This window comes from Mauremys reevesii, linkage group 1, assembly GCF_016161935.1.
Source record: "Mauremys reevesii isolate NIE-2019 linkage group 1, ASM1616193v1, whole genome shotgun sequence".
Classification (NCBI taxonomy): Eukaryota; Metazoa; Chordata; order Testudines; family Geoemydidae; genus Mauremys; species Mauremys reevesii.
In genome coordinates this window covers 116,479,207-116,506,242 of record NC_052623.1, presented here as the reverse complement: position 1 = coordinate 116,506,242, position 27,036 = coordinate 116,479,207, and the positions used below count along the sequence as shown (strand labels likewise).

Here is a 27,036-nt window from a genome sequence, read left to right as displayed (position 1 = left end):
TCATTTTGCTGTGAGAATAATATACTAAATATTTCCCCTCACACTGTTTAAATATGAATACAGAGTACTATACTAAATGAAACAATGAATTCACACTACTGTGGCTATTTTGGGTAATGTTGATCACTAATTTGGCTCCTGAACCACTGAGGTCTGAGTATCAGTGGTCTAGACTGAACATTACCATCCCCTGGGAGAAGGCAGAGAGAGGAAGAAGGGAGAAATCAATCGGGGTTGCACATAATTCACAATCCTCTCTCAAACTCCGTGTCCCATTGGTTGCGTGCACTTTGCCCTGCTTTGAATGCTCTCTTTCTTCCTCTGGCCTTTTGCGGTAGGTTTCAAAATTAAATGCAATTGCTTTAAAAGGATCGGTAATGCTGAAAGACAGCTCAGGGTTCAGTGTGTACCTAAAATAACTCATAACTTTTTTTCAGAATAGGATTCTGCAGTGTTTGAAATATATTAAAGGCGACCCTAAATCAGATTAAGAGCTAGCTCTTAGTTCTTGATATCTCGGAATGTTGCCAGACAGCAATCTTAGTGATTGAGTCATTCTGCAGTGGCAGAGTTTGTTCAGATAATGCCCAAGTGAGTCATGGTGTCTAATTCCTTTAAAAAGAGCCATGAGACCCACAATGTTAATTACATTATGGTACTAAGTGGAGGACGACTTAATGGAAAAGGCCCAGAATAGCATATTTCAAGCCCTGGCCTGTCTTTAGAGTCAGAGTAGCGAACAGCTATGTCCTTGCTTGAAAGTACACTTTTTGTCTTGCAGCAGCACAGTTTATGGCCACTCTTTTAATGCTTTGCTGTGACTGTAAAGATAATATAAGGTTATGTAAGTCATAATGGTCAGTCTACCATTAATGCATTTGGGGAATGGGAACATATTGAAAGTCATGGTGTAGAGACATCAGCAGCATGTGACCTCTGCCTGAGCAACTCTGGATGAAATTCTTCCTGATGAGTGCCTATGACAGGATATAGAAATTTTCCTGATTATGACTGATAGGTCTGGGTGAATACAGACTCAGACAACACTTTTCATTATTCATACAGACGGAACACAAGTTTTGCTGCATTAATCAAAGACCAGACTGTTTTCTGTACTGGCTGGACTCAAAGGAGAGGGAGCTTTACTCATATAAACATAAGCAAGAAATTCAGACGTGTCCTATTCAGATACTCAGAACAGCAACCTTGCATTTATGGAGATGTTTTGGAGAACTTGTGCATTTGGGAACCACAGTAAAAATGGCACTGTGTTTCAGTGAGGAAAAGGTTGATGAGAAAGCCCTGGTGATGTTAGTATGTATACTACAGTCCAGATAATTAGAGTAAAGAGTCTGTATACTTCTGCATCATTAAATCTGTATTTTGGGCCTTTGTGAATCTAGTGAGCCTAAAGGTATATTTCATTCTACATCCCCCCACAAAAAAATTAGGCAAGAGAATCCCATATATACATGTTACATGTGGGTGAAATCTAACCAGTAGCCATGCTTGGGAAGGTACAGGCAGAGCAACCACCCACACGACCTGCTTAATCCCCTACAAACTTTGTAGGGAACTCTGCACCAGCTCCAAATCCACCAGCATTGGGATGGGCCACTGGATTCTCATTGTTTAGTGCTTGTTACGGATATTTGGCTGGAATCAAGCATTCTGTGAACAGGCAATCTACAAGCTTCCTCCCTAGCTAGCTCTGCATAGGTCTGAACCAAAGCCCATTGAAGTCAATGGGCTCCCTGTGACCTACAACACTCGTGCGTTAGACAAGTCCTGAGCTAAACCTGCCTATGGTGTCAGTCATCACTTGTCCACTGAGAACTAATACGAGCCCATCATACTCATTTTCTCCTGTGACTTTGAATCTGCCTTTCAGCCCTTAGATTACCAGCACCATTATCTCACTCCTTTGGTCCTTAGTTGTGTCATTATTTTCCAATTAATATTTTCATCAATGATAAATCTGCAAAAAAAATGTACTTATCATAGTTAACGTGTTCTCTAAACCATTTGTTTCCAAAATTAATTAGAATGGTGTGATCATTAAATCAACTAAAACAAATTTAATTTATATTTATTACATCATGTCTTAACTGTAAATGGGACTTAGTGCCCTGACATAACTAAATTGGTTGTAAGTTCCAGATTACTGAAGCAAGTCTCCTATAACAAGATGATCTGTCTTCAAGTCATTTTTGTTTTGACAGTTGCCGACAATGATTTCATCAAGTCTAGCATAAAAATACCCTATTCTGATCCCAGACGAATCCTTATCTTGTATATCCAGTAAAAAATGTGAAGCACGAAAAGGTAACACTTCAATCAGACACTCAAAAGCCTCAGCATACAGAATGGAAACCCCGTTTGGAATGAAATAGCTGTAAGAAAAGATAATAAAGAATGAACAGTGATTGGCATTAAAGAAACAATTGCAGCCATCTGCGAAATCATCTTTCGATATTAATGTTTTCCTAAATGTATCTTCTTCAATCAAGATTTAATTTTAAATTGTGCTCTGGAAACTATGTATATTTGTTATACAGGCTCCCTCACCATAACAGCCATGTACCCACACAACATTCATCCTCCCGGAACCCCTGGGAGGTAGGGAAGTAGTATTATCCCTGTTTCACACCAGGGCAAGAGACTCACAGAGATTGACTTGCCCAAGCTAACAAAGGAAGTCTGTGGCAGAGCCAGGAAGGGCGCGCTGTTCTGCCAAGTCCCGTTCCAGTGCTTTCCCTCCATCCTTCACTTCAGTTTTTGCATGACTACAATTTGTTATTGTGGAAAAAATAGTAACATTCAGATTTAAAGTGCAGACCAAATCATGGGCTAGATTGACATCAAGGGGGAGGTTGGCCTCAATTTCAGTGGCATGTTGTAACCTCATTATTTCAAAGATATGAAGTTTTTCAAAACACTTAGATAGCATATGTAAAATGGAAACTCAGACTCTGGCTTCAAGAAAAGTATTGGAACTATATTTTCCCACCAGAGTGCTCTCAACACTGAGCTATGGGATCGTCTGATGTGTGACTTTCTCAGTCTCTCCTGTTGAAACTCTTCCACTGTGTATAAAGAGTGATTGGGCCAGAGAGCGCGGGAATGACAATGATTTTGTAGCCCAGTGATTAGGGCACCCACCTGGGGAGCAGGAGGCTGGGGGCTGGTCTACACTGGGGGAGGGGAATCAATCTAAGATATGCAACTTCAGCTACGTGAATAGCATAGCTGAAGTCGAAGTATCTTAGTTCGACTTACCTGGCCGTCCTAACGGTGGTGAGTCGACTGCCGGGGCTCCCCCATCCACGCTACTTACTCCTCCTGCTGAGGTGGAGTACGGGCGTCGATCTGCGAATTGACTTATCATGTCTAGATGAGATGCGATAAATCGATCCCCGATAGATCGATTACTACCCACCAATCGGGCGGGTAGTATAGACATCCCCTGGGTCAAATTTCCCTGTAATGGAATGTTAACTGTACTGTACTGTTATGCCACCAGTTGGCACTGTGTGTAAAAATGCCACCACATCATCATGCCTCAAGGGGTGGGGGAAATTGATGGGACTGGCAGTGAAAGGGGGACCCTTGCCAAGGACAGTAGGTCACTACTCCCCATGGGAGTCACTGGCACCCCTTGGCCAGCTGGGAGAGAGAGGTGCTCATTGGCCAACATTCCCCAGCTCCCAGGATTTAGCCCAGCGCAGGGGCCATGTGGAGCCTCTTACAGCAGTGACAGTCCTCAGGATGCAGAGAGAGGCTGGTAAGGATTTTGGGGGCCCTTTCCCCTGGGGCAGAGGGTCTGCCCTGATGTGGAGGGTACTCTGACCCACTGCAGGGATCGTATCTCTGCCCCACCCCCCAGCACAGGGGCTCTGCCGGTTATCGGAGCAGGAGTCCCCTAAGGGAGGGTTTCCATGCTGACTCCTCCCTGCTCATGGGGGGTGGGGAGGAGCTTGGGGGCCACATGGTGCTGCAACAGCAAGTGAGAGTGGCCCTGCTGGAGCCGGGTTTATTGCCACAGCCCCCCACCTCTCCCACTACTCAACAGGGAGGAGGACTGGGGCCACATGGTGCTGCAACTGCAGCTGGGGGTGGGGCAGGCTTGGGTCCCAGGTGGCCCTGACAGAGCCAAGTCTGCTACTTTGGCCCCCACCCCTCCCCTGCATATGAGAGCACACTGCGGCTTGTGTTAGGAGCACCAGCTGTCCTGATATTTTCAGGACCTTCCTGATATTAGGGGCTTTGTCTTATATACGGAACTATGCCCTCCAAAACAGGTGTCCCGATTTTTCACTCTTGATATCTGGACACCCAGCTTGTGTCGAGGTGCACCCCCCCCCCTTACTTCCAGGGAGGAGAAGCGCTCATGAGATTTCAGACAAGGGTATGGCCAGCTGCCTCAGGAACTGCTCGGAAGGAGCCAGGCTGGATGCACAGTGCATTCCCTCCCCTCCCTCGGGGCAAGGCAGCAGGAGCTGGTGCATAGGTAGTAGGGATGCCCTTCTGCACGCACAGGAGGGACCCAGCCCCACCCTAATGGAGGCACTGAGTGTGGTGGCCTCAGAGGTGGGCGAGGGGTTATTTGAGCAGTTTTGCAGGGGGATTGCGAGCACAGCCCTGTGGGAAGGATGTGCACAGTCTTTGCAGGAATGGAGCTCAGGTGCAGACCAATGGCCTGGAACAAGCTCAGGAGGAGAGTCACTCATTGAGAGGAGCAGCTGGGCAGGAGCAGGGACCTTGGCAGTGAGTTGGAAGAGTGCGTTCTTCCTGCTTGGGACCCAGAACCCATCATACCGGAGGTTCACAGGGTGACTGTTTAATTTTTTAACCTTTTCAGTGTCACAGTTTACTGCACATTCCGCTGCTCCCTGTCTTTCCCAGCCCACTTCTATTTGAATGGGACTTGACAACATATGACATGCAGTTTGAGGAGGGGGACGAAGGTATGATGTATCCTAAACTGTAGGCAGTGACAGGTTTTAATTAAGAAAATGAATAATTTAAGAATTAAAGTTGCTTGTTCTCTCTCCTAGAGATTTTATGAGTGTATCCAGATGAGTGTCAGACATCAGGCTAGAATGCAAAATACATATCTGGGAATGACGTTCACCTTACTGTAACTCACTAAAAGCAGGAATAACAAAGTCTCATACCTATTTTATTATCTTTTACCTGCTAAACTGGCAGATGACTCACATCCTTAGCTATACACTAAAAGTAAATGAATCAAGGAACTCAGGTAAACTGAATGAAACTTTGTTATAGTCCAGAACATGACGGATTACACAATGTTCCAGTGACGAATGCAGAAAAATCAATGGCTGGGAGATATTTTGTGCAATGCTTATTCTATAGGAATGAGCATATTTTTAAAAGGACATAGTTTTAGTTTGTTTTTACTTTTAAATGCTGGAATCTTTTTTTTTTTAGTCTAAATCTATTTTTGAAAAGCTTGATTGTAAAACCCATTGTAAAACCCATTGCATTTATTTGTCTTTTCTTCTATTTAGGGCTGTCAAACAATTTAAAAAAGTAATAGCAATGAATCTCACTGTTAATAATAGAATACAATTTATTTTTTGTACCTAATTCTACATTTGTAGAAAAGAGATTGCACTACAGTACTTGTAATGGGGGAATTTAAAAATACAAATATTTTGTAATAACTGGTTACATTCAAATATTTGCACTGTGAAAAAAAAAAGAAATTCAATTTCTAACTGAAATGTCTTAGGGCTTGTCTACACTTAAAATTCTACCATGGCACAGCTGCGCTGCTGTAGCACTTACAGTGCAAATATTTGTAATCAATTTATTTAAAAATTTTGGGATATTTTCTACATTTTCATGTACATTGATTTCAATTACAACACAGAATACAATATGTACAGTGCTCACTTTTCTTCTGCCTAAATTGTGGGGTACGTCAGGATGTCAGATCTGCAGCTGAACCCTGCCATGGGAGAAAAAGCAAAGCAGCTAAGGGGAAGTTAGACCTTAATTTAAGAATTAGAGATTGTAATTGTGATCCAACATATCTTTGTTCTAACATATCCTCAGCTCAGTGTAAAACTTGCCATAAACCAAGATATAATAAATTCAGGAGCTACGTTTTCATTGCTTAATCAATGAACAATCAAATTCCTATGACAGTACATAGAAGAAAAGTTAGCAAGGACACTGGAAGGGTTTATAGACTAAAAAAAATAGTTTAATTAAATGCTTTCATTACAACAAAATTGTTTTCTGGAAACCTTCATTTTGGCCTGTTCCAGTGTGTTCATTTTTAAAACTAGAAATTAAAAAATAGAACTGAATGTGTAAAATGTCTTATCAGGGCCTTTCTGAATTTGTGCCAAGAGAGCTATTAGCGTGATTGAAGGTGAGCCAGCCAAGATGAAATCCACTAGGGAACAAGAAGAGAGACGCCTTTCTGCCCTAGACCCATCAACCATAATGAATGATAGGCAGAGTGCATGACAAGGACTGAAATAGAAGACTGTGACAAAGACAGGCTCAGGAGCACTTCAGAATAATTCTTTCAGTCGCATGTGTCAGAAGCAAGTCATAATATTTTTCATGTAGCTATGCTGTCAGTGCAAAAAATAAAACACAAAGCAGTATTTACTTTGCAAGTTGGCATCATTCTGTCCGGAAGAGAAGGAATATTGAGTTAATTAAATGTGTAGGTAAAATTCTCCATTCTGTTTTTGTACTGCTTATAAGCACGAGGGGCAGTGTAACACAGTTACACTAGGTTCCACAGTAAGCAAGAGACCTAATGAGCAATCTACTGATTACAGTTATTTTTCCCTCTTTGATGTTTTCATCCACAGCACTTAAGGCCTTATGCAATGCATTGTATCCAGGAGCTGCTGAGCCAGGCAGGTTGCTGAAGGCTGTGGATACAGGTCTCATGACTTCCTCAGGAAATAGACTGGCCTCCTGCATGAGGGTAAAACACCCTTCTGCGTTCCTGAGAGTTGTGAAGAGTTGATGAAAATGAAGTTCCCGGTCCAGCGTGCCACAGCTCTCTATTTTCTGCCTTTCACAGCCAGTCAAAGAGGTTGCAAGACTAGATAACTCCCTTGTTCAACCACAGCAGGTGAAGATAAAGAACAGTTGTCTGGGTTCTTTTTAAAAAGCATGTTAGTAGGCATAAGTGCCTAAACTAGGGGTGCGGGAGGTGCTGCCACACCCCTTGGCTTGAAGTGGATTCCATTATGTACAGGGTTTACATTGGTTCAATGTCTCTCTGCACCCCTACTGTACAAATTGTTCCAGCACCCCTTTTGGTAGGGATCATCCCCTTTTCCTAGAGACTGGTGTCTCCTGACCCTGAGTAGAAGGAGTTAAAGAGAGGTCTCCTTCCCCCTTCTCAGGTGGTCCATTCTCATTGCCAGTTCTTTGGGGAGCATTAAGAGTAACCCAATGGGCTCCTCTCTTGTATTTGCTGACCTACAGGCTAGCAGGTACCATTATTATTGAATGTTTGTATTAGTACAGCAGAGCTTAGCGGCCCCAATCAGGATCAGGGCCCCATTGTGCTAGCCTCTCTGCAAACTGAAGGCACCCTGGCCAGAAGAACTTCCAAATTTATCAGCCAGCAGAAGTGAGTTCTTCATTCTCTGCTGCCATTTTTTTTTCAGTCTAAACTCATGATCTTTGAATGCTTGGGACTGGTAACACTAGAAGTAGGGATGGGGGGAAAGTACTGTTCAAAGAAGTTAGGTAAGATGGGATAAGCATTTGAATTTGTCAAGGCTTGTGCTAACTGGACCACTAGACTTTCTAAAGTTCTCCCAGAAGCAGAGCCAGCTCCAGGCACCAGCGGAGGAAGTACATGCCTGGGGCGGCACATGCTATGGGGTGGCTTTCCATCCATTCTTCGGGCGGCACAATCCAGGCAGCTTCTTTTTTTTTTTTTTTTTTTTTGTGCCTTGGCAGTCTGAGCGGCTGCTTTTTTTTTCTTTGCTTGGGGTGGCAAAAATGGTAGAGCCGGCCCTGCCCAGAAGTAGTAAAAATATTCCTCAGAATTCTGAGTGACAGTGAATTTGACAATTTACACAGACCTAAGAAGTAAATTTGACACATTCTAATTATTATACTTCAAATGTGGTATTGTAAAGTAATTTAAAATTGAAGCTAGGGACATATTCCTGTGGACAGTGATTTGATGGGAAAGTTTCAGGAATCTGGAAGTGTCATCCAAAAAGAACGGAATATTCAGAAATTGTAATTAGCAAAAAAAGCATGTTTCTCTGGTTCTGGATCAATGAATTATTCACCACAGGTTATTCCAGTACTTTCTAAATCTATATCTGAGCTTTGCACAGTAAACTCAGAAGAACTGCAACCAAATAATTAGCATAACACAGTCATGGATGGTGAAACAACTTTGCATTTTTACAATGATTGAATAATAGTCAATTCAGAAAAATATAGGTCTCTGGGAGTAAAATAGAACAACAGAATGCATTATTTTTCTACCTCTGAATTATCAGTTCCCACAAGAGTCTTGTTATTCATAGTAATAGCATATGGTGAAATTTTGTTATCATAAACTAGAGGGTGAAATCGTAGCTTCATTAAAGTCAATGATAAAACTCCTATTGACTTCTGTGGGGCCAGGATTTCATCCCAGGAATTTTACTCACATCTAAGGGAACAAAATGTCCTAGGAACATGTCAATTAATTGATGGCCACAATGTTACTGTTGTAAAACTAAACAGAGGGGTGGGTTTACAAAGCCTAGTGTAAATAAAAATGTTGTGATTATTTGTTTTTATATAATTGAAAACGAGGCTATTGTTTTGGCTTAGAGCAGGCCTGCACAACTCGTAAAGCAGCGAAGGCCATATTACTTCAAAGAAAACAGCTGAGGGCTGACCCCGGCCCTGCCGAACCCCCTCCCAGCGCTGCCGGAACCACCCTCCCAGTGCCACCCAACCCCCCTGAAACACGACCTCCCCAGCACCACCCAGCCCATGGAAACTCCACCCCCAGTGCCGCCCAGCGCCCCTGAAACACAAACCCCCCCCGTGCCACCCAGCCCATGGAAACTCCACCCCAGCGCCACCCAGCCCCTGAAACAACCCCCCTCCCTAGTGCCACCCGCCCCATGGAAACAAACCCTTCTTCCTCAGCGCTGCCCCACCGAAACAGCAATATTGAACCTTGGTAATATGTTATAGCGGGCCCCTAAGGTAGTATAATTAAGGTTAAAGAAAACTGTCTTTTTGCTAGAAGTAGAATAAGATCTTCCCCCAACTTTGTAATCAATTGCCCTGTTGAATGAATGAGGTGTGAATGAGGAAGGTGTGGAAGGCAGGCACCTCCAGACAGCTGCAACCCTTGGAGAGGGGATGGGAGCCAGACCAGATCAGTAGAACAGGTCAGCCACTGACTCCTCGCTCGCCTCCTCAGCCTCCCTCCCCCGCCACCAGCTCACCTGCCCCCCCACCACTGCCCACCCTCTCACCTCCTCAGCTTCCCCCCCCCCAGCTTGCCTCCTCCCCTGCCGCCATCTCACCTACCCCCCGCCACTGCCTGCCCGCTCACCTCCTCAGCCACCGGCTCACCGGCCCCCCTGCCACTGCCTGCCCACTCACCTCCTCAGCCCGCCCCCCGCTCGCCTACTCACCCCCAGCCACTGCCCGCCCGCTCGCCTCCTCAGCCCCTCTCCCTCACCCGCTGCTTGCCTACTCACCCCCCGCAGGCCGCACAGTGAGCCCACACGGGCCGCATGTTGTGCAGGCCTGGCTTAGAGAGTCTGCGATGGAGCTATAGGTTCACATATTCCCTACCTACTCTGGGGAAGGAGTAAGGAAGTGAATAGCCTAGGACGTCTTCCTGCAGAGAAGAAGTAGCATTTTCCCTCTATAGCAGTATTACAGCAAATTTCCTGTGGATAAGAATATACAGAAAGCAATAGCTTGGAGGTCCAGCCATAGCTATCCATCAGTGTGCAATCCATTTCCTTACTTAGGGAGTTTTGCAGTTTGTTTGTAAAACCTTTGCAGCTTGCTTTTCAAACATAAGCCTTGGTCCTAAAAATGCATATAAGCATTTTTAAATTTATGTGCCTGAATATCCCCAGTAACTTAGCATATGTAAATTTAAATGTGTGTGTGCATATTTGTAGGATCAGCATCAGGTTCAGTGCCTTCATGAACACACAGAATATAGTCTGCTATAGGCTCTGTAACATATGTGCAAAAAGTCATTCTAAACTTATAGATATATTTGCTCAGACTCTGCTGAACATTATCCATACAGGTGATATAGATATAGTGAATGAAAAGCAAACTACCCGCATGTTTGCAGGTACCACATTGCTTATATGCTACCCGGATACTTCTCTAAGAGAGAAGTTATATTAGCTCTTATATTACCTCTTTCAGCATCAAATTAATGCATACTTGAAAACTAGGGCCAAAAATTCTCACCCTGGGCACCTAAAGTTAGCCAAATAGCCTGATTTAATTTTTCAGAGATGCTGCTCACCCACAGCTCTCATCAAAGACAAAGAAATCTGTCAATGCTCTGTACCTCTAATAATCAGGCCAAATTTTTAGGTGCCTAAGTTTAAGCACCCAGAGTTGATAATGTTTGCCCAATAGTGTTATAATAGAATATCTACAGGTGAAAAAATCAAAACATGAAATTGTTGAAGTTACAGTACTGAAATAATTGTCTCTTTCTGCCTAGTTTTTTTTCAAAATGCCACATCATCTGTCAAGAGCTTAAATAAGGAATCCTGACTAATGTATTTTATTCTTTTCCTCTCAAAGGTAAAACTGCATAAACAAAACAAATAGCAGTAGTAGGCTCTTCACTATGTGACTAGCAGGCAAAAACAGCATAAATCATTTTTAATATATCTATGGGGTAAAAGTTTTCACCCATGTATTTTTCTATCAGCTGAGAAATGGCAATTTAAGACTCAAATGTCAAAACACTAATTAGAACATGAGGAGGAGCATTTTTAAAAAATCTATTCATTCACATTAGTTTTGATGAGACATCTGATTCCTCCAAACTTGTAAATGAAGGCCTAACTGGTTTCATTCAATTTCTAACTGAAATGTCTTAGGGCTTGCCTACTCTTAAAATGCTACCACAGCACAGCTGCGCTGCTGTAGCACTTCAGTGTAGACTGGGGTCGGCAACCTCTGGCACGCAGGTCACCAGGGTAAGCACCCTGGAGGGCCAGGCGAGTTTGTTTATCTGCCGCATTGGCAGGTTTGGCCGATCGCAGTTCCTACTGGCCGCGGTTCGTCGTCCCAGGCCAATGGGGGCAGCGGGAAGCGCCGCGGGCCAAAGGATGTGTTGGCTGTGGTTTCCCGCCACCCCCATTGGCCTGGGGTGGCACACCGCGGCCAGTGGGAGCCACAGTCTGCCAAACCTGCCGACAAGGCAAATAAACAAACTGGCCCAGCCTGCCAGGGTGCTTACCCTGGCGAGACGCGTGCCAGAGGTTGCCGACCCCTAGTGTAGACACTACCTATGCCAATGGGAGAATCCCACCCATCAGCATATTCCCCCAAGAGTTGATAGCTAGGTGGACAGGAGAATTCTTCCATCTACCTAGCACTGTCTACATAGGGACTTAGGTCAATTTAACTACACTGCTTGGGTGTGGATTTTTCACACCCCTGAGCAACGTAATTATGCTGACCTAATTTTCTAGTGTAGACCAAGCCTTATTCTGATTCATCATTATAGAACACACTTTTGAATGTTACTGACATTCTAATTAATCCAAACAGAATATGTCCTTTGTTCGTGGAAAACTTTGAAAACAATACTACTAGATTGCTATGATTCTAAGTATTAAAGGTCAGAGGAGCTGATACTACTCCCATAAAGTCGATGAGACAAGAAAGAGGCTAAGAATCTTCCATATTAGCTATTCATACAGAAATACCACCACGATAAAGAAAAACTGCAAAGAGTATTTAATCATGATCTTCTTCATGGAGACAGGCAACATGCTTTCTATTTATATTTTTAAAAATTTGAAAAGAATGTTAATGTTGCAAAGTCAAATACTCAAAAGGAGGAGCTCAGAACCTGTATCAATAGCATTACTTGAAGTTCCAGATGTGCATTCACTGATGATTTGGGATGATGTATGCAGAGCTCCTGGCTTTCTAACATGTGGGATTTACATGTATTAGCTATCTGAATCACTAAATTCTTCTTTTGAAGCTTACATGACACCAGGAAGGAAAAAAATTACGTCTAAAGACATTAATGGTTATTGCATTGTGTCATTGCAGGGCAGAGTTAAGGTTGTTTGGGTGCCCTAACTCGCACTTTTCATACTTTAAAATATTTATATTTCTTTTAAATTTAACCTTAACTCTGAATTTCCTGGGTTTACAGTGCTTGTTTTAGAATAATTGCAACATCCCTGTATTGTCTTTTACTCTAAAATACTCATATGTACTTTCAACCTTAGCTCTGTGTTAATGTAATTTTTGTCTGGGAATAGTCAGAGGGTTAATGTTCTATCGTTGGTGTGATGATGGCAATGAAAGTGTGACTCATTACTACATCTTTTATTTATGGGGATGGGGCGGTCACATTGTGGGACATCCACAAAGAAAAAAAGATTAAACTGTACAGAAAATAGCTTCTCACAAGAGGCAACAGCCATGAATTAGTGGCATCTCTTGGGGGTTGGATTTTTATAATTTTGTTCTCACTGGTTTAGTGTTTTTCTATTTTCACTCTGCTTTTGTTTCTTAGTCAGAGTCAACTCTCTCTTTGCACAGGCAGATTCTCTCTGCTGTTTGCCAGAATAAAATCCATTAAATAAAAATCACAGCGTGGTAGGCAGTTTTCTGTTTGTCTCTGACTGTGACAGCCCTCCAGGAGAGCACTCTCACATACTGCTGAAGTGAGTGACTGTACTCCTGACTCTCCCTTCTTCAGCCACCTTGTTACACTGATTTACAATCTATTTCTTTTTCCTTCCTCCCTAGCTTCCACCAATCTCCAGATAGGCTCTGTGGCCAGATCCTCAGCGGGTGTAAAAGGGTGTCACTCTGTTAAAATCATACCAATAAACAAACACATAGCAATACCAATAAAGGCCAGTACACCTCTACCCCGATATAACGCTGTCAAAAAATCTTACCACCTTATAGGTGAAACCGCATTATATCGAACTTAATTGATCCACCGGAGTGCGCAGCCCCCCCCCTCCCGGAGCACTGCTTTACTGCGTTATATCCGAATTCGTGTTATATCAGATCGTGTTATATTGGGGTAGATGTGTATTTTGATATATATTTGTGGACTAACAATTATTTTTCTCAGCTCCTGGCAGAAACTCTCTCCCATAAGTCTCATCATAGTGAAATGAAAACAAGCAGCACCAAATGCAGACCCTTTCTATCCCCAGTTTATATTGGCTGTCTATAGTCTGTACTGAGCCACCAGGAGGAGAGGGGGCAAAGGTGACTTTAAACCATCCTTGCATCCTCCCAGTTCTGTGCTAGCGCAGCAACCAGTGTGGCTCCCAGAGTAAAATAAATCAGCCAGTGGCTGCTCCAATTTACAGCATCCTTCTGAGGGTTGCCTATAGGCTGCTGTGCAGCTCAAGGCTGCCATAGTGCTCAGCATTATGAAGACACCCCCTCCCACAACAACCTCTTTTCCTCACCTTGCCCTAACTCAGTGCAGCCCATGCTCTGAAGCCTTATTGCAGCCCTGTGAAGAGCCTGTGTCTGTGGAATTCTCCCCCAGCCAGCTGAGGAGCTTCTGCAACCTGTGTGCATCAGCAGAGAGATAATTATTATTAATAATTATTTGTATTACCATTGTATCTAGGAGCCTTTGTCATGGCCCAGCACCCTCCCCCCATGCCAGGCACAGAACAAACACAGAACAAAAACAGTCCCTGCTCTAGAGCGCTCACAATCAAATAATAACATACGAGACAACAGATGGCTACGGACAGACAGGGATGTGCAAGGAAAAAATGAGATGTTATTGGTCAGCACGAGAGGCAGTGGTCTCAGCACACCCTGTGTCCGTTTTCAAGTTTTTTGTAGGCATCATGGAAAAGGAGAGTTTGAAGGAGGATAATGAGGTGGCTTTGCAGATATTTATGGGAAGCTCCTCCCAAGAGTGAAGGGCAGCATGGGATGAAAGCACAAAGGTGTTTCTTTGAGAATTTAACTGGTAGATGATGGAGGTTGACATCTTCTCAATTATCAAGCACAAGCCTTCTTGGGGGAAACGAATTTCATCTGAAGTAAATGACTGGGTGTTCTTTACCTTCCACCTCCTGCAATAGCCCAGACCGCAGGCTTATGTTAGAGACATCAATCTGTAAGACAAAAACCTTTGAAAAAATCAGGGTGGAACAAGAAGGAGGTCTTGAGCCAGTTAATCCTTCAGTGCTCTCAAAGTTTTAGCACAGTCTTGAGTCCACCAGACCTTCTTGGGGACTGTATCTTCCACCAAATCTGTCAACTGTAGTGAAGTTCAGAACAAACCATCTATAATACCCCATTAACCAGGGGTGCTAGAACAGTTTTTATAGTGGGTGTACTGATGATGGAAACCAGGTATTTGGTATTTGTTGTTACTACTTAAAGCCAGGGGGTGTGGCAGCACCCCCAGAACCCCTAGTTCCAGCACTACTGCCACTAACCCTAGGAAATGTCATGCCTGCCTTTTTGTGATGGGCACGGGGCATTCTGCCAACGCTTGCAAGTTTCCCACCAGCAGGCATAGGCACCTACTTCCCATTGTGTACCCCAGGTACATCGCCTCTTGACTAACTAAGTGGCACTTGGATGGGTTGGCTGTAAGACCATGCTTTTGAGAGTCTGCTGGATTACAGCAACATGTTTCATGTGATCATTCCAAGTCTTGCTATAGATGACAATATCCTCAATGTACATAGATACATTAGCCTCTGAAAGGTGGCTACTGAGCCAGACAGGCCAAAGGACATAATCCTGAATTGGTATAGTCTGAATGGCATGAAGAAGCCCATCTTCTCTCAGGACTCCAGGGTTAAGAGAATCTGCCAGTATGCCCTAGTGAGATCAAGCGTGGTGATATAATGGTGGCTCCCCTACCTCTCCAACAATACATTAAATGTCAGCATCAACTGTATATCAAAATCTGACACCACACTGACTTTTTGGTAGATGCAAAATCTGGCAACCCATCCTGTTTAGGCACAAGCATGATGGGGTTCCGCCATTTACTGTGCAACTCCTCAGCTACCTCGAGGTCCAACATGGCCCATATCTCTCTTTGCATTGTTTCCCATGTGTGTTTTGGCAACAGTCAAAAATTCTCTTCCTCAATTTCTATGTGATGAAACACTAGGTGAGTCTGACCTGACACCACTGAAAAGACCATAGAGAAGGACTGGGAAAGCTTTTGGATCTGTCATTCTTGTTCTGCCTATAGGCCCTCTTCCAACGGCACGTGGTTGAAGCTGGAGGACATGGAGGCCTCAGGTTTTGAGGGAAACAGTATTATCAAAAGACCTTCCCTATCTTTCCATGCCTTTAGCAAGTTGACCTGATACATTTTAGTGTCCTTCCTCCTCTTGGGCTGGCAAATCTTGTAATTTATCAGACTGATCCATCTGACTATTTCAAAGGGATTTTGCCACCTGGCTAACCATTTAGATTCTGTAGTGGGTAGTAGAAGTAATACCTGGTCCCCTGGTTGGAAATCCCCAATGCAAGTCTCCTTATTGTAGGCTTGTGTTTGCCCCTGCTGCACCTTCACTATGTTCTCCTTTGTAAACTCAGCCAAGACCTTTATAACTGAGGGAGAAATTAGTACATACGGTATCGTATGAATTGCATGGAACTTTGCTCCTCCCATGTCTCATTTAGGCGGTCCAGTATTCCACTCGATTGTCCAACACAATAACTCAAAGCGGGAGAACTCCATTTACACTTGTGGGACCTCACAGAGCGCAAACAGGAGGGGCAGGAGCAACTGGTCCTAGTGGTGGGATACCAGGGCTACAAACTTTGTGAGGTAAGGGTACACATCCCCTTGGATGCACTGCAAGTATATAGTGCCTGTGGAGGCTATTCCAGGTCCCACCAGACTAGGCCACACCAGAGTTTGACTGCCACGCAAATCTATCAAATCTTGCACCTTCACACCTTTGACTTGTATGGGAACCAGTAGTTTCTTTGGCTCTTTCTTGCATGCCCTGGAGTCAGTCACCCAGACTTGGCAATAGTTATAATCCATGTATGAGTAGTCTCGGTGGAAGTGGCCTGGTTGCACACACATGAAGCAAGCCCCTGTTGCCAGAGTTGGGGTCCCTGCTTGGTCTTCTACATGCACTGCTGGCTTCATGGGGTGACTTCTCCTAGGGCCAGCCATACTTCCTAGGCCTGGGTATTGGTGGGAATGTGCCCCTACATGCCGCCCTCGATCTTCAGCCCTTCACCCCTCTCATGCCCGTCTTTCTTGCTATCTCTTCTGTGGGCTGCATCAGAAGGGATTGGAGTGGGCAGGGCCGCCTTTAGGCCTATTCCACCAATTCCCCCGAATCAGGCCCCGCACCCAGTGAGAATCCCTTCCCTGGCTAGAGGCGCCTTTTTAATTTTTACTCACCTGGCGGCGCTCCGGGTCTTCGGTGGCACTTCGGCGGTGGGTCCTTCAGTGCCGCTGAAGACCTGGAGCGAGTGAAGGACCCACCGCTGAACTGCTGCCGAAGACTCGGAGCACCGCCCGGTGAGTACAAGCCCCACATGTTTTTTTATATGTTTTTTTTTTTTAAGTCATCCCTGCCGGGGCCCCGTTGAAACTGTTCAAATTGGGCCCCGCACTGCCTAAAGCCAGCCCTGGGAGTGGGCTACCAGGGGTCTCCACTATGGGCCCAATGTTGAGTAGATAGTTCTTGAATAATGTTATGGCCTCCAAGAGGATTTTGGGAAAGTGCCGCATCACCCGCTCCTATCCTTCTGCCAGGACGACTTGGATAAACTGTTCCAAGATGACTCTTTCAGCTAACTAGGCTCCTGTTTTCTCACTGGGATGGAGCCACTGCCACCAATGTTCTCTTGGATGCTGGGCCACCACCTGTGGTTGTGTCCCAGATGGGAAACTTTCCCATTGGAAATGATGGTCGTGAATTTCGATCAAACTATCAAAGGCATCCAAGATGGCCACCTTAAGCTGAGGGTAATCTTGTGAAGCTGCCATGCTGAGGCTTGATATACAGCCTGGGCTGTTCCCATGAGGCATGGTGCTAGAGGAGTGGGCTAGCTTTCCAAAGGCCAGTTGGCCTCTGTGGCAACCCTCTTGAAGGTTAGCAGGTATGCCTCTGGGTTGTCCTCCAGCTCCAATTTTGTTAGTTTCAGCAGGATACTTGGTGTGAGACACACACTGACCCCCGCTGGCGCCAGGTTCCCTGTAATGGTGTGGCCATCTGCTCTGCCGGCTGTTGTGGCTGATCCAGCTGTACAGTTAACTCTCTACTGAGATGCTGCTGCTACTGAACGGCTAGCTGCTGAAGCAGTTGGGCCTGCTGCTGCTGTTGCTGTTCCTGGTGCTCCACAATCCACTTTAGTAGTTTGTCCATGTCCATCTTCAAATCCTTACCTCCCTTTTTCTTTCCTTCTCTCTTTTTTTTTTTTTCAATATCCCTTAAGTTGGGCCATGTTCTCCATCTGTTTGTAGCAGGTTTCACTCAGAGGCCAGCAGGCCTAGTGGGCAGGCTGTGGCTCGACAGTCCTTCCACCCTGTAGTGGGTTTCACTCAGGCCAGTAGGCCCAGAGTGCAGGCCATTGCCCACAAATTCCCCAGTGCCTGGAGTTCTCCTGGACTGATGGGGGCGGGAGGGAGGGGAAGGTACAGGGACCTGGGCCTTCCCTCACCACTTGGTCCCAGCCCAGGGCCCAAGAAGAAGAGGCATGAGGTGTCTTGGTCACCTCTTCCTGGTGCACCTGACCAGATTTCCATGGGCCACTTCCTATCTCCCAAGCGTTGGTTAGGGAGTGGTCACAGCGTGCTTTCACCTCAGCTGGAGTTCCTAATCAGTCCCAGCTGCTCAGTTAGTCAACTGAGCATTCCCCAGCTCTCTTCCAAGTATCTAGTTATTCTCCCTCATCAAGCAGTAGGGGAGGGGAAAGGAGCAGGCCCCTACCCTCCCACCTAGGTCTTAGCCATAGTCTAGACCAATGGTGGGAATCCTGCGGCCTGCAGGCCACATGCAGCCCGTCAGGATAATCCTCTGGTGGGCCACGAGACAGTGTTTACATTGACCATCTGCAGGCACGGCTGCTTGCAGCTCCCAGTGGCCGCGGTTCACAGTTCCTGACCAATGGGAGCTGCAGGAAGTGGCGTGGGCCACAGGGATGTGCTGGCCACCACTTCCCACAGCTCCCATTGGCTAGGAATGGTGAACCGCAGCCACTGGGAGCTGCGGGCAGCCATGCCTGTGGACAGTCAATGTAAACACCGTTGCATGGCCCGCCAGCAGATTACCCTGACAGGCCGCAGGTTGTCCTCCACTGTTCCAGACCCTCTCCTGTGGATCACTTTGTCCCCCAGAAGCTGCAAACTGTCTTCCCCCTTCAGACAGTCTCTCTTTCACTCCTTCCCACCCACCTGCTTGATTGTCAGAGTCTCCTTTTGAGCAGATCTTCCATTTGGAGCATGCTCCTCAACTGCTGAGGGACAGGGCCATCTTGGCCCAATACCTCTCCTTCATTCCCCTAGTCTCTGGGGGAGTGTCTATAAACTCCATCACAAATCCCCACAAAAAATTGGAGTGGGGGTGAGGAGGATCCTCTGAAGGTCATCTTGAAGGAGTGATTAGAGAGGTAGAAGGAAACCCAGGAAAGTACAGAGTCACGGAACCCCAGGGAAGATGAGATTTCAAGAAGAGGAGCATGGTCGACTGTGTCAAAGGTGGTTGACAGGGTCAAGGAGAAGGAGGATTAAGATGGAATACTGATTCTAAATTTTGGCAAGGAAGAGGTTATTAGAGACTTTGGTGAGAGTGGTTTCAGTGGAGTGCAAAGGGAGGGAGCCAGATTGGAGAGGATCTAGAATGTAATTAAAGAAGAGGAACTCCAGGCAGTAAATGTAAACAGCACATTCAATGATCTTACAGATAAAAGGGATAACAGAGTTGTGGTAGCAGTTGGAGAGGCAAGTGGGGTTCATATAAATCCTATATATAACAACCAACTTTGGAGCCAAATGTTGGTTGTCTTAGGGCTCAGAATCTGTCATATACACTGGTTTCAGAGTAGCAGCCGTGTTAGTCTGTCTCCACAAAAAGAACAGAGACTAACAAATTTATTTGAGCATAAGCTTTCGTGGGCTACAGCCCACTTCATCGGACGCATAGAATGGAACATATAGTGAGGAGATATATATACATACAGAGAACATGAAAAGGTGGGAGTTGCCCAACCAACTCTAAGAGGCTAATTAATTAATTGTCATATACACTGTTTAATATTTGTAGTTCTTGTATGTCCCCAGCTGTTGTAAATGGTATCTGCCATTTTAAGTGCTGTTAATCTCTGAAGAGAAATAATCCATGCATTTGTCCATAGTCAGTGCAGTTACTATATGACCTGCTAATAACCCTAATGAAAATAGAACTTATACTGAAGTAGACTGTTGTACAGTACCAAAGATACTGACAACACTTGGAACAAAAATAATACTGAACTTGTCCTAAAGCCTCATTGGATGGGAACTGAAAGGTGGTAAGACCTACATAATGTTCTGTCTACTAAAATTGGATGGTATATGTTAAATCTGAGTGTGACAGGTAATCTGAGACCAACTGAAGGGTGACTATTCCTGGGTCTGGAGTTCAAATAGGCAAACAAAATACACTTTCCTGTTGCCAAAACATATTAAAATAAAGCAAAAGAGCTTCTTAATGACAAAGGTCGTCAGAAGGACTCGTTGGAGCCACCATTTCTGTCAGTAATTTAAAAGGACTTCTCACAGCCAAAATTTCATTTTTTTTCCCCAAGAAAATGGCTATCTCACAGCCAGTGAAAGAGTTCTTAGGTCTTACCCCTCTTGTAATCGCTTAAGACACCATAGATCACTTTAGCTGAGTTCAATGTTGCTGTCCCCATTTAATCCAATCCTTACCAACCAATGGATGTGCACTCTCTGGGGGCATCTTTTCTCTCTCTCCCAAAGGAGATGAGTGGTGATGGGTAGGGATGGGTCATGGTGGCATTCATTTAATTTTGCTATATCTATATTGTTGAAATTTTATTTGAGGTGGGGGAGTCATTGATGTGTCTAATTATTAGTGTATTTTAAAAGACTGCCCAGAGCATTGGATAGATGCTCTTGTATCATAGAGTTAGTAGTCTACATTAATTAAATTAATAAATATACGCACCAATACACAGTGACCACCAGCAATGTTTACAAATTACCTCAGTGCAACAGGGTGACTTGCCCTTTAAGGGTAAGAGGCCTAGGGCTAGCCAATCCTGTTTAATAAGTTATGCTCTGCCAGGCCTGTGCTGGGTATAGGACTTAAAAGGAAGGAAGCCCAGCAGCTCAGGGGCTGGCTATGGAGGAGAGCAATTGAGCTGTCTGGGGCTGGCAATCCAAGCCACAGGAATTGAGCTAACTCCAGTGGCGGACCCCTGGAACAAATGGCCATCCTCCAGGGAGACACGTAGGATGAAAGATTTTCCTCCACAAGAGGAACAAGGAGCTGAAGAGGAGCCCAAGAGGGATGAGAGGCAAGAGAGATGGTGTTTAATTTTGAGGATCCCAGGGAGAAGCTACTTTGTGAAAGAAGAATATGATTCTATTAAGTATTGTTTGATTTGGAAGGACCTCGCTGCTAGCCAAGGAGGGAACCAGGTGAAGGGACTTTGACAAGGCCACCTGGGAGAAGCCAGCTTGGGGCCCATGTAATTACAGCTGGACTTAAATACCCCAGGAGGGGACTGAACTCTTAAATGACCTGGCTGAATGGCGAGGCTAGAGAAGATCCAGATGGAGGTGACCGACAGGAGAAGATAACCAAGAGGAAGAACCAGTATGTCCATACCCAGCCAAAAGGGAGGTCAGTTGGTGAGTCACTTCTGGGCATGTGAGGCTTGCTCTGCCCCATGACACTCAACTATTTAACATACATACTGAATGTCTCCAATAGTCAAGTTACAAGTAATGTTCAGAAAATTTGAAATTTCACATTTAAAATGAGAATGAACAAGTTTTACACAGAAGGGGCTCCTATTCCTTCCCTCTCCCCATCCCCCGACAAAGCCCGAGTCCAAACACCATAACTTCTGGCTTCCTTGAATGTGCATCCAAATTTGGGCATTTGGGCCCATCTGTAGTTTTAAATATGTGCTGACAACTCCACTTAGCTTGGTTACTGTGCCAATATAGTGCTACAGTTGGTATTTTTAAAAAAATAAATTGCAGAGCAATTCTGGCAGCTGTTGGATAAGTTAACAACTAACATCCCATTGTCCTGGAAAACAGCATTTTTTATGCCAGTACTTCAGTTAATGTCGCCTGTCACATTAAAAACAGAGGTGAAAAGACATTGCTGTGTGGACCCTGCATACCTAGAAGAAATAGTATTTGCTGCTGATAGCTACCTAAACTTTCTAATGAAGGCAGTCACACTGCAAGCAGAGGGTGCATAACAGATTAAACATAGCTCTTGTTAACATATTGGGAGTTATATGAATCCTGCTGAATATATGACTGAAACATACCCTTCTATCTTTTCTTCTAATGCTGCTACTGTAGCTATGTTCAATCTTTACAAAGACCATTCATTTTAACATACTTTTAACCTCTACAAACACTGCACAAAGACATGCTATGTGATCAATAAAGAGCAGTGCCATGATCTTCCTTGTCACAGTCATTGTTCCCTGATAATCTTTGGGGGAAGAAAAAAATACAGTAACCAATCTAAAAACATTTGCAGTTTTCCTAGTGAATATCTCCCACAGATACTAAGCCTACCTAATATGTGTGCTTGGCTGCTTTTTGCTTTGTTCCTTCAACAAGAACAATTTATTTTATATTTTAATCAGTTACTTGGTAGGTGCCTTATTTTTCACCACAATACCATAGATTTCAGCTTATATAAAAATGTGATTGAGAGTTCCTACTGGTGTACAAAACTCTCATGTGTAGAGGATTTTAATTATTCTACCTCTTTCCTTGCTGAACTGAATCATGTTGAGCCATGTTTTATTTATCATCTCTGTCTTTTTTTTTTTAATTCTTCCCTGCTATCTAAAGCAGCATAAAGATCTCTTGTGTCAGTCATTTACTCCATAACCTGTGGCTCTGGAAGAAACTTTGGCCTGGCATACAGTAACTCCTTAAAGTTAATGCAGTGACTCTGGTGTAAAGCTGCAGTGAATGACAGCCAAATTAGGCTGATGTCTAGTGCCCCTTGCCATAGAGGATTCTGGTTTACTCATAGATTTTAAAGTCAGAAGGACCATCATGATCATCTAGTCTGATGTCCTGCAGACCACAGAACCTCACCCACCCACTCCTGTAATAGACCCCTAACCTCTGGGTGAGTTACTGAAGTCCTCAAATCCTGGTTTAAAGACTTCAAGTTACAGAGAATCCACCATTTACACTAGTTTACATCTGCAAGTCACCTGTTCCCCATGCTGCAAAGGAAGGCAAAAAACACCCATTTGGTCTCTGCCAATCTGACCCAGGGGAAAATTCTTTCGCAACTCCAAATATGGTGACCAGTTAGACCCTGAGCATGTGGGCAAGACTCACAAGCCAGACACCTGGGAAAGAATTGTCTATAGTAACTCAGCACCTTTGACATCTAGTGTCTCATCTCCAGCCGTTAGAGATATTTGCTGCTAGCAGAACAGCTTTCATTTCTGTAAGTATGCAGACTCTTTGTGTGTATATTTTTGTTTATTTGTTTTTACAGTCAATAGCCTTTAGGTTGCCAGTAAACTCAGTTTGTATGTTTATATATCCAGGAAGCTGCAGATACTTGGTTTTCTGTTTGGTAGGATCTGTGCTGAACGTTTCTGTGCCAAATGTATTAAAACTCTAGGTTTTGGCATTGTCAGTTCAATTATTTTATTAAACACAATATGATATGACACAAAATCAAAACCTTGCAATATGTGCACTTTTCTCATCACAACTTCTCCTTAGCATATTGAACACTGAAGAGCAGATATTTAGTTGCAAGGAGAAGCATCTCAGGGAAGGAAATGTGGCTCAGGTAACCACAACTCCCTACTTGCTATGCCCCCACAGTTGTTCCCTGACAGATGGTAGCTTATTGCTGACTTCTGCTAGGATCAGGCCCTGCAGCAGCTAAGCTAGACAGTGTGCATGTCCAGAGGCAGAAACTTAGGCACCTGTAAAACTTTCGCTGAAAAAGTGTAGGCCCCTGCAGAGTTAGGCACCACCTGGGCAGGGTTTTGTGAATACCAGTGGAGTCTAAATCTGCTGCTTCAGCACCTAAGTCCCTCTGTGACTCTGGCACTAAGCTGAGTGAGCATAGCTTTCAAAACCCCTGGTAATTGGTTTTAAAATGTACCTCTGGGTGGGCTTTAGGTTATCTGCCTTTGCTCTTCTGCATGTTTGTGATGAAATGGTTGATTCCAAATTTTGTAAACTCTGTTTCTTTTAAGCAGAATGATTGAATATTTCTTTCTGGAGGTGATCTGCTGTTAGTAGTATACACATTCCATTTCAGAAGGCACTATTCAGCAAAGTGCAAAAGTGCACTGATTTACTGTGAAAGGGGAAACTCCTTCTACCACCAGCATATTTTGGAGTAGCTCACTCAGATAAATGGGTGGATTTCTATAAAAGAGAATAAAATACTAACCTCCAAATACTTTCCTGTGTAAATAAAAAAACTCTTTTCTGTCCTTATTGCTGAAATTCCTCATTTTAACTAAAATCATCTCCATATGAAATGTGCAATATGCAATTATACTTGTCTATGAAAACAAACAGCTGTACCTGTTTCAAGAGCTGAGGAAATAACTTATATGACTCTTTTAACCTTGTTTTGTTGGGGTTTTTTTGCTGGGAGGCAACTCAACAAACAAACAAAGTATGATTCTGAGGGTCTGATCCTCAGAATTGCATTAAAGTCAGTGGGAAAGACTCTCATTGACTTCAGTGGGAGTTGAACTTTCTTGGGTTATTCAAAATTATTCACCAAATAATTTGAGTGATTAATCCTTAACCTACTGCTTGCTCTCTACAAACTGCTGGTAAACATTCAACATCCAAAATCTGAAATTCAGTGTTTGCTTGATTAGTCTTGATTCTAGTTCTTCAGTAACTAACTGCAGCTCAGTCAGTCTCATTGCCCTGTTGGTTGGGCTCCCTGGCAATCCCTGGATGGAGGAATTTTTCCCTGACAGAATGAAATTCTTACAGTTGGGGGTTAGATTTAAATATGTTTATCTGCTCAAAGTTAGCATTCTGTGAATATTCCCTAATGTTTACTTGAAAACATTGTCTTGCACAAACATTTCTGCCAGTGAACTCATTTACTAGACATTTACAGAACAAACACAAACAGGACATGAACATGGGTGAAGTGATTTTATTATTATATTAGAGTGGACATTTGTGGAAACTTTGCTCAGGCATCTACCAGCTCTCTGTCCTATGCATCTCATTTCAGAGGGGCAGTGCTCTTGTCATTCTAGTCTTCAGCTTCCTTCAACATCTGCTTGAAATGCATTGAATTGTTTTAGTGCTCTTCATGACAGCTGGTAAAAGGATCAGTCCTTCTGAATGCACTGCATGCATGCATCGAGTCAGCCAGACAGCCATAGGTGTAGTGCTGAGTAGGAATTGGTGGTCGTGGTACATGTAGGTCCCGATGACACAGGGAAAGGTAGGTGAGAGGTCCTGGATGCCAAATTTAGTCTGCTAGGTAAGAGATTAAAGTCCAGGCCCTCAATGGCAGCATTCTCTGAAATGCTCCAGCTCCACGCGCAGGGCCATTTAGACAGGCAGAACTGCAGGGTCTCAAGGTGTGGATGAGACAATGGTGTTGAGAGGAGGGATTTAGGTTTATTAGGAAGTGGGAAACCTTTGGGGAAAGGAGAAGCCTATACAGGAAGGATGGGCTCCACCTAAATAGAAACAGAACCAGACTGCTGGCATGTAAAATTAAAAAGTTCGTAGAGGCGTTTTTAAACCAAGAGCTGGGGGAAAGCCGACAGATGTGGAGGAGCACACGGTTTGTACAGACACATCCCTGAGGGGAGGATTTATTAAAGGGATACTGTAGATCCTAGTAAGAGGAGAGGATAGAAGTTGATAAAGTACAGGTAAGAACTGAAGAGAAACAGTCGAACAAAAGAGTCCCATTCAATGGCATCACATGAAGGGCAGACAACTAAATACTGACAAATTTTATAAGTGCTTTATACAAATGCTAGAAGTCTAAATACTAAGAGGGGTGAGATTGAGTGCATGATATTAAATAGTATTTATATAATAGACATCACAGAAACTTGGGGGAATGATGATAATCAGTGAGACATCATAATACCACGGTACAAAATAAAGAGGAATGACAGAGTAGGTCATGTTGGGAGAGGGGAGCACTATATGTGGAAGAAAGCATAGAGTCAAATATAATAAAAGTCTTAAATGAATAAACAGTACCGTAGAATCTCAGTGGATAGCAATTCCATGCTTCAATAATAAGAGTATAGCAGTAGGAATACACTATCGACTATCTGACCAGGATGGTGATGGTGACTGTGAAATACTCAAGTCAATTAAAGAGGCTACAAAAACAGAAATAATAATAATCCCCAATAATAATGGGGGATTTCAACTATCCCTGTATGGGAGCATTTCCCCTCAGGACAGGATGCAGAGACACAATTTCTAGACATCATTAATGACTGCCTCTTGGAGCAGTTAGTCATGGATCCCACAAGGGAGAGACAATTCTTGATTTAGTCCTCAGTGGAGCACAGGATCTAGTCCAAGAGGTGAATATAGCTGAACCATTCAGTAATAGCCACCATAATATAATTAAATTTAAACATCCTTGTGGGGGGGGGATGAATACCAAAGAAACCACTATACAGTAGCATTTAAATTCAAAACATGGGGCTACACAAAAATGAGAAAACAGAAATTAAAAGGAACAGTCACAAGAGCGAAATGCCTCCAAGCTGCATGGAATTTTTTTAAAACATCATAATCAAGGCTCAAACTATATGTATAGCCCAAATAAAACAAAGTAAGAGGATTTTTAAAAAGTGTCACCATGGCTAAACGGAGCACAAGGGATGGATCACTCAATAAATTGCCCTGTTCTGTTCACTCCCTCTGAAACATTTTGCACTAGCCACTGTTGGAAGACAGGATACTGGGCTAGATGGAGCATTGGTCTGACCCAGCATGCCATTCTTATGTTCTTACATGTCTTATGTGCATGTGAAAGTGAATTAAGGAAAAAATACAGATAAATATTGTAACTGATGACTTTAAACAACTCCAGTTAAAGATGGTATGTGAACCTCAGCCAAATGAGAGAATGAGTCCATTCTCACACACACCCCAAAAAACCCCAAACACACACCCAAATCTTGGACCCCACTGAATATGCTTGGGGAAAAACACAAAGGAGATAATCAAAATATTATTGTACTATAACAGGATGGATGCCTTGTCGGATGGATCCTGATGTCATAGAAAGAACATTTACTATGAGAGCCTAACAAGGATCTTAATGAGTTCCACTTCTTCAAAAAAGAGTCTGCAAGCAATGCCTTTGCAATAAATTCAGATAGGAGACCTTGTTCAATGAAAGTATGTAGACTTCTATTGATGGATGATAGGATTCCTGTCCTATTACTTCTCTGGGGCTTCTGATTAGCTTCAGGTGGCCCAGAAAACCCATGGTAGGCTAATGTCACAGCTCTTCAGGGCTGCCCAGGGGATTCAGGGGGCATGGGGCAAAGCAATTTCGGAGGCCCCTTCCATAAAAAAAA

The 27,036-nt window shown here is 43.9% G+C and overlaps 1 long non-coding RNA gene across 3 annotated transcripts in view; it reads right to left on the bottom strand.

Annotated features, from left to right (window-relative positions):
• Positions 1 to 2,073: 2,073 nt before the first annotated feature.
• The window catches only part of LOC120402200, a 67,736-nt gene continuing 42,773 nt past the window's right edge, over positions 2,074 to 27,036 (bottom strand). For 2 of the 3 annotated variants that reach the window (XR_005597064.1, XR_005597059.1), the window contains 2 exons: positions 5,923 to 5,977; positions 2,074 to 2,393 (listed from right to left, as the gene is read on the bottom strand). This is a non-coding gene — a long non-coding RNA (uncharacterized LOC120402200). The remainder of the gene's footprint in view (positions 2,394 to 5,922; positions 5,978 to 27,036) is intronic. The other variant, XR_005597063.1, reaches the window with a different exon arrangement.